The 11,190-nt window shown below is 35.9% G+C and overlaps 1 long non-coding RNA gene across 1 annotated transcript; it reads left to right on the top strand.

Annotated features, from left to right (window-relative positions):
- Nucleotides 1–3,432: 3,432 nt before the first annotated feature.
- Nucleotides 3,433–9,107, top strand: LOC128776431 (uncharacterized). The gene is made up of 2 exons (XR_008421478.1): nt 3,433–3,656; nt 8,930–9,107. It is a non-coding gene; the product is annotated as an uncharacterized LOC128776431 (long non-coding RNA).
- Nucleotides 9,108–11,190: the final 2,083 nt, after the last annotated feature.

Genomic DNA, 11,190 nt, shown 5'->3' with positions numbered 1-11,190 from the left:
CCTCCTCCTGGGCCATTGCCTTTCTGGGGTCTCCATTGAACACTTGGGATATCAGCAAAGTCTTTCTACTCTATTCAGAGCTCTCCAATCAGCATTATGCAAGCTCCAGAATGAGCTGTTGCTTGGGGTCTTGTACTCTGGGTATGCAAAACTTAGTCAAACTAAGCCAAAATTTAGCCACTGATGTAAAGCAAACACCATGCTGATTTTCAGAATCCCTTCACTGAGTAGCTCCCTCCTCTCTGCTACCTTCACAGACTAAGAACTGGGTGATCAAAAGGTCACCATGGCTGTTTCCCTTCTCTTGGGGATCTTAGTCTCATGCACTTATTCAATATCTGAAACAGGTACTTTTATTTTGTCCAATCCTATACTGGTGAACAGCACGTGGGTAAGGCTGACACCAGTTACTTTTTCATTCCCCCCACATAGTACCGTAAATTGTTTTTTCCTCTGAAGTTTGTGCTAAATGTGTGCTGGAAATTCTCATTCTGCTGTTTTTGTTTTTTTTGTTTTTTTGTTTTTTTTAGTTTTTTAACCTCTTTTCATGTATTTTATACCTTTATTTTTGTGTTGGATTCTAGATAAAATCTCTTCACTTATATTACAGTTTATTAATTGTCTCTTCAACTGAATCTAATGTGCTGATAAACACTTAAGTTTTTATAATTTATTATATTTTTATTATGGAGAAATTAATTTCATACCTACTTAGTTACTTTTATAGTTTCATGATCTTGATATTTGTCATCTATTTTTTAATTAAATAGAGTGAACAAGTATAATCTCTGTGATAATTTTGCCTTAAAATCTTTATAGATCTCTTTCTGAATTTTTTGTTTCTGCTGGTTCTCTCTCATAGCATTTATGTTGCTTTTATGCTCAGGTACTTTTTTTTTTCTGAGCTACTTATTATATTAGGAATATTATTTGTTTTGATTCTTTCATGCATTTAATAAATATCTGTTTAGCACTTACTATGTTACAGGTAATTTATTGCAATACAGCAGTGAACAAAGCAGAGATAGATTGCATTGCTAGGGACATTTATATTCCAGTGAGAAGAGAATCAATAAATAAGTAAATTATATACCTCCTGCCATACAAGCACACACAAACAGGTGCTTAAATTAGTTATCTAGATCACGATGTGTGTTCATGGAAAAAAAATAATTCAGGAATAAAGTAGAATTGAAACAATTGAATGGATAACAGGATGGTCAGGGAAGGCCTCACTGAAGGATGAACACAAAAATGACCTTGTGTATTTCTGGAGGGATAGCATTCTAGACGAGTGAGTAAGGGACAACAAACACAATAATCTTGAGGCTAGAGCATGCCTGGAGTGTTCAAGAAACAGAGAAGAACAGTATGGTTAAATTTGATGGGGTGTTTTAATTGCAATTGAGAGAAGCATCTAGGTCCATGGAGAGCATCTAGGAGTAAAGGGCCTCTGGTAGGGAGACAGGAAGGATGGGAAGCAGGAGTGTGTTTTTCAAGTCAACGGATACTGTGAATGAAGGAGCTCACTCCCAAAGAGAGGACCCTGGGAGATGGAGTAAAACTGACTCTAGAGATTCTGGATTCCAATTTCATTTAGATTTTGATCATGTGGCTCTTCATTATTTTACTATCTCATTCATGCTTTTAATAAGATTTTTTTTTAATTATTCAGCATTTCTCATTGTTTCAGTCTGTTTTCTGCAGGAAAACAACCTGACAAACTTCCAGACCCACCTTCTTTTAAAATGTGTCATTGATTTTTAAGTAATTGGTAAAATATTCCATTACTCTTTTACTTCATAAGAAATAAATATTTTTGGAGACGCTTGTTGTCTATGACCTGAACATACCCTCTATTGCAATAGTCCTGCTGCCCTTACTTCAATAATCCTTTTGGATAAAGTCTTTCCTTATTTCAGAAAGTAATTAATTAATCAAATATTTTTAGAGCTCCCCTTAATGATGGCAAGCCTAGGCCAGACAAACATTTCACTGTGATGTCTGTGAATTACTACCAGAGAAAATTCTAGAGATCTTATGGCTCCAGGTAACACTATTTACAAATGGAACTCCCATGCAAGGCAACGGGAGGCTGGATATGAGAGCAGTCCAGAGCTCAATCCGAAGCAGAGAGTACGGATTCAAGTTCTCACTCTATGATTCCTTTTGCTTCAAGTTGGGAAAGGTACTTCACCTCTAGAAATCTCAGTTTCCTCATATGTAAAATAAGATTGTGAGAAATAAAGAAGGCATGTGAACAACTAAGCATCATGCCTGGTACACAGTAAGTGCTCAAGCAATGTTAGCCACTGTATTAGGTTTCTATTGGTGTGAAATTACCACAAATTTAGTGGCTTAAAACCACACATATTTACTTAGTTCTGTAGTTAGAAGTCTAACATAAGTCTCACTGGGCTGTATCCAAGGTGTTGGCAAGGATGTGTTCCTTTCTGGAGGCTTTAAGGGAAAGTCTGTTTCCTTGCCTTTTCCAGCTTCTAGGGGTTAACTGCATTCCTTCACTGGTGGTCCCCTCCTACCTTCTTCAATGCCACCAGTGGCAGTTGAGTCCCCCTCCCACTGCCATCTGTTTGGTTCTCTGCAGCTGGAACATATTCTCCACATTTAAGGATTCACATGATTACATTGGGCCTCTAATTCTAATCCAAATTAAATTTCTCATCCGAAGGTCCTCACGTTAGCATCCCTGTCTCAAGGAGCTTTTTGCCATGTAAGGTGACATAGTCACAGGTCTCTGGGATCAAAATATTGACATTTTTGTGAGGCTATTATCCTACCTATTGCAGCCAAGATTATTATTGTTTATTCAGCACAACGGCTGAAAATTTGAACCAAATACAACCTATCATTATACTTAATGCCAGCATTGATCTGACAACTAAAGAACTAGCACCAAACAAACAAAAACTCCAAAATGAGATTATGGTCTTTGACAAGAAAAGAGAAAGAAAAGGTGAACTCATGCGGGTAGGGAGTGTCAACTAAATCTTTCTCATCTCCATCCCCCATATATTCTGGAGTAACCAAAGTTCTCAAGGATGCTGTCATTGCTCTTCCCTTCTCATTTGTTTCCTCAGTCTTGGACTTTAATTTTTTTAGTAATTCTTTCTACCTTTTATTGACAGATTACATTAGTTTCATGGTATACAATTTGATGACTCAATATTTGTATACATTGAGAAACGATCACCAATAGTAAATGTCTATTGAGAGACTATCTTACAATAATTATTGGAATTTGATTTCAATTAAGTGTATGCCAACAGGCTAATCAAAAATGAGATATAGTTCTGAGTCAAATCGTAAGGAGCTAATTTGTTTGATCTTCAGTTGATTGATTTTGTTTTTCTTTAAGTCCTCTTTTATTAACATTCACCTTTTGGTTGTATACTTTGATCATTTTATATGTTGTCAGTGAAATTTTAGCGACATATGAAGAATTAATGAACATTGCAAATTTTCAGTGAGACACTGTGCTGAACAGGAGTTGAGTAACTTGGACCTGGATAGACTTTGGCTAATGGCACCACTGGAGGGGCCTGGGAGGAACAGCTTATTCTCCTTGATTGTTTTCTCTAAACCATCTGTAGTTTTCAACAAAATCTATTTGAAAGTAAAATAAGCTGCAGCACATGGTGAGTCACACGGCATTTGTCACCATGTCACCTTGCAAGAGAAGTCATTTAGACCAACGTCATTTACATACTGATGATGACAGCTGGGTATATCCGGGTCAAGGCCAGGATGGTGGAGCACGAGATTATACTGCCTCCTCTTAGGAGCTGGAAACTGATAAATGTATAATGCTAACAACCTCCGAAGCCTCACACTTTTAAATGTACTATTTTCAGAGCGAGAGCCTTGTCTTCTCTAGTACCTTCTCTTTGGAAGGAAACACACACGCATGCAAGCAGGCACACATGCATAACCCCAAGCCATAAATAACTGTATAATGAAACCTCATGCTCTGTGCTTAGGTTTTCTTTGGATAATAAGGTTGACAGAGTTTGTCCTTTAAGCACCCCATTTATATAATTATAAATAAATATACAGATGCATTTGTAAAATAAGTATGCTCTCCCTTCTAGTGCCCTTCGCCCTCTGAGAGTGACATTGAAACATGTTAAAAAACAGTCTGCAAATGAAATAAAGCTCATCCTTATGTTATGCTGAAAACTTAAATATATGAACCTCCATCTTTGCTGAGCAGCCTTATTTGTGCTACTACTTGGCTCAACAGCCTACAGTATGTTCAGGTTTAGGGATCTAGTCTGATGGTATGGTGTCCGTTAAAAAAAATAAGTAAAAAGTTGGAGAGCAATATGGCAATATGGCAGCAGTAGTAGAAGCATAGATTTTTCAATCCCCCCAAATAACCCAATAAACGAAGAAACTAGGTTAACAAAAAGCAACAAACAAAAATCATTTTTAAGTATCTTCAGCCAGACCAAGTGACAAGGTATCCCACATACTGAAAAATATTTGGCTGGGCCGAACCAGTAACAGCAAATATATTTATATGGTATAAAGATAAAAATGGAAAACAGGAAAGAGACAAGGTGACATCAGAAGGCTCTGAGAGGCAGGGACCCCAGAAATTGATAACAAGATGACAATCTTGAAAAGAAAGAGGCAGAAAATATTCCCACACCAAAGGCACGTCAGAAAAATGTGCCTACAACACAGATGAAAGATGTAATCCAGTATTTTAAATATAGGTAATGGAATATAGCCAAATGGCATAAACATCTGAAAAGCAATCTTTTATGCATTTAGTCATCATATTGTTAGTGGTAATATTAGTATTGGTCTGGGATTATTAGATGCAGTAGGATAAAGCAATAATGAAAAGATTAAGAATAAGTAGAATGGATACATTTTATATCTTGATAAATTTGTAATGGTTAATTTCATATACATTGCATATATTCCATTTTATAGGTGAAGAAATCAATATCAATTTAATTATTTTCTTTTTTTTTTAATTTTTAATGTTTATTTGTTTTTCAGAGAGAGACAGATTATGAGCAGGGGAGGGACAGAGAGAGGGAGACACAGAATCCAAAGCAGGCTCCAGGCTCTGAGCTGTCAGCACAGAGCCCGACACGGAGCTTGAATCCACCAACTGTGAGATCATGAGCTAAGTCAAAGTCAGATGCTTAACTGACTGAGCCCCCAATTTAATTATTTTCTGTAGTGCACAGTGAAGTACGTACATTAGTGGTTTTATAAATACACTAAAATCATTTAACTTTAAAAAATATCAGTTAGAGCATAATGGAAAAAGTTACTGTATCTTGAGAAAACATATCTGTGCAAATTGCGTGATCCTTCCCTTTAATGTTATCTTTTTTAGGCTAAAATGTGTCTCAGTTTTGGGTATAATCCTAAACTGGAGGGAAAAGTGAAATCAACACCTATATTTTCAAAATGTGAGATTGTACATATACTGGCGTAAGATTGAACACCTGAAATATTACACCACAATCATGGATTTGCTCTACCTTTTGCTTCTAAGTGCTTATGGCTTTGAATCTTAAATTGTTTACTTTCGGGGCTCCGGTTAAGCATCTGATTTTGGCTCAGGTCGTGATCTCAGGTTTCTTGAGTTCGAGCCCCACATTGGGCTCTCAACTGACAGCTCAGAGCCTGGAGCCTGCTTTAGATACTGTATCTTCCTCTCTCTCTCTCTCTCTCTGCTTCCCTGTCTCTCTCTCTCTCTTAAATAAACATTAAAGACAATTTTTTAAATTTACTTTCTTACTTAGAATGGCCATTGGCTAAATATAAATTTTAGATACAGAAGCACTGTTGCAATCAGATTTTCAGTGTGATTTCTACGTCCACTTAACTTTTTTGGATATTTTTTTTTCTCACTTACTTGGCTGACTTTTAGTGTTTCAGGAATTCGTTTTCCTTATGATCTCAGGAGGTTTTCTCACATCAAAAGACAACATTCTAACTTTTCTCATATAAATAAAATAATATGAGATCTGGAATACAGAGAGAAACATAATGTTTTTCAGGGTACCGACATAATCTTTCTTCCAGGAAAAATTCCTTTCAGATGTGACCAAAATCGGAAACACATTCTCCTTTGTCAGATAACACTACCCTACTAGATGAATGAGAAATAACATTCAAGATAACTCAGGGATAAGAAATATAGCAAAAGGCAATCCCAAGGACCTGCATGAGCTCAGCTAGGTTGTTTCCTTCCTGATTGTATTTCCCAAAGGCATGGGCAATTCGAGTTATAAGTACCCATAAAGATGGACCCCCACATTCTCCACGTGAGAGAACTGAGACCCAGAAAGGCTGAATGGCTTGTCCAAGCTTCTGGAACCAGAATAGAGGTCTCTGTGATTTTATTCCAGTGTTCCTTGACCTAAACCATTCTACTTTCCATATTTCCAACTCCTGCCTTTTTATATGTCTTATGTAAGGAAATAACATTAAAATTAAGTCAGGAGGATAGTGATTAGAATATCCACATTTATTTTCCAACTTGAAGTGACATTTCAGGGCATAGGCTATGCTGAAGTAAAGCAAAAATAAAGTAATCCTTAGAATAAAAAATGATACATTTATTTACGTTTTGGTGTGGGATAACTAGAATCTTATGATTATAGGATTAACCATAAGATAAAACCCTTGCGTATGGGTTTAGACTAATTCACCTTCCCTGAGTAGCAACAATACAAGTACAATTGTGCAATTGCTTACATATGGCTCACAGTAGCTATTATTGCCATATATAACATTATTTAAATATATACATATTTACCTATAAATATTCTATAAATCTCCAAATTTATGAAAAAGACCCTTATTTCTATTCCTATGGCATATACCCTACAACATTCTGGTCAGGACTCTGCATGGGAATAATAAACTCTTGTCACAAAACAGTATGCCAGTAAAACCCAACCCACAAAAATGTTCTTCTTGAAAGCCCGTAAAGAAATAGGTTAATACCTATGTGGAGACTTTTGAATAAAGGTTTCTTGTGTGCTGAAAATACTTGCTTATCACCTCTGTCTCTATCCAAAATGTGTCTTGATTCAATGAAATTGGCCTTCCATCCAGATACCCTCGTGATGTTTCCTGAGTTCCTATACTGGATGTTGGACCAATTATTGTTTTCATTTGTGAGAGGTGTTGAAATTGGAGTAGTGTATTCTATGTTTCCAGAGAATTTGATACACAATCACAGTTTTTGATTTTAAGAATACATTACTTCTAAAACCTTGAAATTCTTTGTATATTAAGTATTCCCCATGGGAAATTTGTGCAAGCTAGTATTTATATGTAATTAAGCCTGAGGTTTATACTAAAAAAAAAGTAATAGGTGGTAGAAATTATGGATTATATAAGTAGAATATGTTTGAAAAATCAAAATTATTCTTTAGAGTAAATGGGAAACCCAGGAATGGAAAAATATGTGTTTATTCAGTATATACATTTTTAGCGTCACTCAACAGTGACATTATAATCTAATTTTGCTCATAATTCCTACATGCCTTTAACATATTTGTATGCATTAAATATAAATCATAAAGATCAGTAAAATTGTATTAATACATTTTACACTTAATTTTATTTTCCAACCAAAAATGCAAATGGTGATGATATAGTTTTGCAATCATTCAGAATAATTTTGCACACAATAGCTGATCAAGAGATCAAATTATTAGATGTAATTTTAGAAATCCACATTACTCTAAATAAGCTTCGACTTCTTTTTTTTGAATAACACAATAACAACTTGGTGGGCAGAAAAGCAGAACACAGTGAAAATGATGTTAGCAAGACAGCTTGGCAACAAATATCAATTCTCACTTGTTAAGTGCTTTGAGCATCATAGCCAATCACACCTACCTAAAACCTAATGTTGAATGAACATGAACAGATTACAAAGGGATTAACATATTTTGGGTAAATATTTTAATTTTTGAGTAAATATATAAGCAATATTGGCTGCCTAGAAATGTGAGCTGAGCCATTACAAAAATGAAGTTAAGGGCTTCCACAATGACATCCCACATTTTTATCCTCGCAAAGCCAAATGTAACACCTAGTTTTCAATGCCCTCCTGAATTAATAGCTGTGGATGGTCATCTCTGATGCAAGAGAAGATCTTAGAACAGAAAAAAAAAAACTTTATTAATTGCTGCAAGTAATAGGGATTATTGTTAAGAAATGGAGGTCACGTGATAGAATAGGTGTGAACATGACAACCATTGCTTATCTATCTACACAGGAAGCATGTTACCAGTATCTCCTTTGTGCATAAAATTATTTAAGAGAATTCAGCATGATGCATTATTTATAATTAACTATTAACAAAGTGCTGCTTAAGGCAAAATAATTTCTGAGGGGAAAAAACAGCCTTTAAGTATATTTCTGCCTAGAAACTTGAAATAATCTGAAGGAAGAATATTAGATAAATAGTATTTTGCTCTTTAATATTGTATAGTCTATCCAAATCCAGTCATTTTCTTCCAGCTTTTTATTCTATGTTTTAGGGGGGAAATGTACTTTCACTTTGGTGCCTTGGGTAGGAAGAAGAGTCTTTGAAATTTCATTCAGACCAAAAACAAGTATCTATTTCATCCATCATATATTTCCCTTTCTGTTCTTTACCTTTTTTGTCTGGAATAATCTTCTGTACTTGCAATGAAATTTTTTTTGTACGTTTTCCATGATACAGGCACACATTTGGGACGTGTCCAGATATTCAGTCAAACTACATACAAAAGTAACTTTTGTATTTAAAGATGGCACTATTGACACCATAACTTTCACACACTAAAGAAACCAGAGATTTGTTACATTTTTTTATTTAAAACTCAGTTGTTGGGACATCTGGGTGGCTCAGTCATTTAAGCGTCTGATTTCAGCTCAGGATATGATCTCACGGTTCGTGGGTACAAATCCTGCATGGACCTCTGTGCTGACAGCTCCGAGTCTGGAACCTGCTTCAGATTCTGTGTCTCCCTCTCTCTGCCCTCCCCTGCTTGCGCTCTTTCCCTCTCTCTCTCTCTCTCAAAAATGAATAATCATTAAAAAATTTTAAAAACTCAGTTCTTACTCTAATAATTACTGCTCTTCAATCGTTTTGTATTCACAATGTTTTAGCTCTCACTTCTCCATATTTTTATGAATCTATCATGGTAGCTATGGTACTAAAATGTTTCTCAGATTAACTAATAATTCTCTCCACCAAACTACTCCCTGGTTGAGGACAAAATGCACATCTTATTTGACTTTGCCTATCCCAAGAAAAGAACTTGGTATATAGTAAACATGAATAATAATTGTTGGGTTAACTAAGTATAACCAGTTAAGATAACTTAATAGACTTCTACAAGTCTACATCAAAGAGCCCACCTGCAGTGATATTTCTGGTTACGGTAGAATCTGTGTGGACAATTGAGTTGACCACATCTGTGAGAAAGTGTAGAGCTTGGGAGGGGGGCGGAATTACCATGTACTTTGGCCTCTGTTTTTTCACACAAGTGAAATCTTCTAAAAATGTGCATCAATGGTAATATTGAACAAAAAAATGAAAGAATCACAAAAGACTCATGCAAAAATTGTAGGCATATTGTGTGTTCAAAAATTGTGGACATAGTTACACAGTAGCCAGTTTCAGACTCGTTGTTTGAAGACTATGTATCTTAGATAATTTTTCAGTGCTGGCTGGTGACATTCTTTCTGCCTCCCTTTCTCCCTCAACCAATTCAGTAATTCCATTCTAGCCCCAGATGCCTGATCCTTTTAAGGGGTTGGAGAATGAGAGGCAAAGAGCAAGCCCTAGGGCAATCACTTCAATTTGTCATCCCCTAGGCTCATCTGAGGGCAATTCCCATGGAAGGAGGGAGGATGAATTAAAATGTAGTGAAAAGGTTGTGTGTGTGTTTGTGTGTGTGTGTGTGTGTGTGTGTGTTTCCATTTGATTCAATAGAGAGTTCTAAACAGCCTTAGTCTGATACCAGCACATTCTGTCACATAATCAGAATTAAGTTCATTCTAATCCCTCTTCTTTTAGTATGACAGATAGTAGTTTCTTTACATTCAAAAAACTAAGTTTCCTATTCTATGAACTCCTGATAGTGTCCACAAGGGAGAATATTCATCATTTTATTTGCAATTATCTCCTAGAGATCCTCAGATCCCTTTAATTTCAGTTCAGCAACTTTCTTTATTCAATAAGGGAAAAAGATCTCAGGGAAATATTAGGCATAATCTTTCTGAAAACTGTCAAAAGAATTAACAAAACATTTAAGGTCCAAACCTTATTAGTCACTGAGCAATACCCCATCCACTCCAGGGGTGTCCCTTGTGATTCCTTTCTAGTTGGGAAAGTTGCAGAATCTGTGAGTGGCATGGCCCCAGCAGCCCCATCAAATTATGCCAGTCAGAGACCTCATGAATACTCACACAAACAATAAAGAAAGGGACATCTCTTTTCAGTCCCAGAAGATGGATCTCTAACTCGGTGCTTCCCACATGCTGATGTTTTCTTTCATTCTTCAGTTGTTAAACATAATAGCTTGTCATGGAACTTTCTAAATTAACTAATTCCATTTGAAATTCTCTTCATTTTAATTAGTTTTAACATACAGTAGAGACATTTTCAATTAAGCATGAGAAAAATCATACTTTACTACAAAACAGGCTTAAAGGTAGAGCAAATTTAATTTAAATATTATTTTCTCTCTCTGTCACGGATCTTAACTTTTCAACCTTGTCTTTTTGTGGGTAATTTAAGCTAGCAAGTTACTGAATTTTGAGCAACCCATTATTACATAGCTTGATGACAATCTCAGTATAGTTTTTGAAAAATGTTTATTTATTTTGAGAGACAGAGAGCACACAAGTGGGGCAGAGGATGAGAGAGAGGGAGAGAGAATCCTAAGCAGGTTCCACACTATCAGCATAGAGCCCAGCATAGGACTCAAACTCATGAACTGTGAGATCGTGACCTGAGCTGAAATCAAGGGTCAGATGCTTAACTGAGCCACCCAGGCACCCCCATGGGTTTTATTTTTTTTCAGAATAGAGTCAGTACACACATAACCTCTTACTAACTACACGTATTCTCTTCACTAATGTGCATATAACCATTTACTTCCTAAGAAAAAGCTATATCCTTTCCACAAA

The sequence above is a fragment of the Panthera pardus genome, unplaced genomic scaffold, assembly GCF_024362965.1.
Source record: "Panthera pardus isolate Hobbes unplaced genomic scaffold, ASM2436296v1 HiC_scaffold_13, whole genome shotgun sequence".
In the NCBI taxonomy this organism is placed as follows: domain Eukaryota; kingdom Metazoa; phylum Chordata; class Mammalia; order Carnivora; family Felidae; genus Panthera; species Panthera pardus.
This window is presented reverse-complemented; position numbering and strand designations above follow the sequence as displayed.